The 1,538-nt window shown below is 34.3% G+C and overlaps 1 protein-coding gene across 1 annotated transcript in view; it reads right to left on the reverse strand.

Moving 5' to 3' along the window:
• KIAA1328 (KIAA1328 ortholog) overlaps nt 1-1,538 on the reverse strand; it is a 292,039-nt gene that overhangs the window by 145,303 nt on the left and 145,198 nt on the right. The gene's annotated exons all lie outside the window — the stretch shown is intronic.

Below are 1,538 nucleotides of genomic sequence, written 5' to 3' on the forward strand. Positions count from 1 at the left end.
AAAAAAAAGGTATCTAATATACTCAGTCCTATTATGGAACCAATTTATAAGCACTCAAACACTTCCATATCAAAGCTATAACCCAACTACAGCCCAAGATGAAGAGGAAAAAGGAGGGGGAGGGAGGAGAATGGGTGGAGGGAGGGTAATTGGTGGGACCACACCTATGGCGCATTTTATAAACTTACATGTTAAATCTACGAAGGGTAGAATATAAATGTCTTAACACAGTAACTAAGAAAATGCAGTAAAGGCTATGTTAACCAGTTTGATGAAAGTATTTCAAATTGTTTATGAAACAGCACATTGCACCCCATAACTGCATAAATGTACACAGCTATGATTTAATAAAAAAAAAAGAAGTAGACAATATGATTTAGAAGAAGATAAAATTTTTAAAGGTGTTTAAAAGAAATAAGGTATATAAGCTAAAATAACCAGAATAAGGCTTTCCACACTCTGGACTATGGAAACCACATGCAGTAGTAGAATTAAATAGATCACAGGTTTTCAAAATTATGGTGTTAAAAAAACACATGATGCTATGGTCAACCCATTATGCTCTGTCATTAAGTGGCTATGTGAACTCAGTGCCTGCGTTTCCACTTCTGTGAATGAAGAGGCTGGGTGAGATGAACAGTTCTCACCTAGGGTGCACTCAGAATCACCTGGGGAGGGACCAGCTTTGCACACACCACATGTCTGGAGTCCAGTGCACTGAGATTATGACTCCTGGTTAGATGTATTACAGAGAAGTTCCCTGTCACTGAAGAAGATGTTCTGAAAAATTCTTTCAAGTTTCAACACTTGAAATACTTCCACAACTTCAATACTTCAAACAACAAAAAAATAAGTATAATTATACTCATCCAACAGAGACCCAGTGTGAACTTTTCTTTAGGTCACCTTCAAGCATACCAGGGACAGGCATAGAAGAGATTTATTCCACTAACCAGTGTTTCTCAAATGAATGAATGTAACTGTGTATTGTCATGAGTTAAATTTTCTAACTCAAATTGAGTAGGTAAATTTCCACTAAACTAACAGAGGCTATAAATTTTCTCAGTGTGTGAAGTTTATAAAAATGGGTTCATAAGTTATAATATTCTTAAGCCTATCCTAAATGTCCAGCTGATTGATATTCTTCAGTTTCCCATCATTGTTTCAGTTCCACCATCACAGATTCATAGCCTTAGCATTCCTTTTTTTCAACTCTTCTATTTTCAGCATTTGAAAATTAATAAGCATGGAACTAAAAATATACACATTTATAGAAGGAAATAAAATAGAAAATAAAACATCTCTGTGCCTAATTTCTAGTCCCACTCCTCAGAACTAACGATATCCTAGTTTTCTATTTCTGAATTAGTATCTTAGTGTTACCTCTGTAATTTTAAATATGTTTAGGCTTCTATTTCTTCACTTATAGCTACATATTTTATTAGGCAAAATCTAGTGTCTTCCTCACTATGATAGAATTTAACTCACTTATACTATATCCTTTTAAAGTTGATCTCAGTTATGTCTTTGTCTTTAGT

Source organism: Otolemur garnettii, unplaced genomic scaffold, assembly GCF_000181295.1.
Source record: "Otolemur garnettii isolate 467f Iridium unplaced genomic scaffold, OtoGar3 scaffold00012, whole genome shotgun sequence".
NCBI classification, from domain to species: domain Eukaryota; kingdom Metazoa; phylum Chordata; class Mammalia; order Primates; family Galagidae; genus Otolemur; species Otolemur garnettii.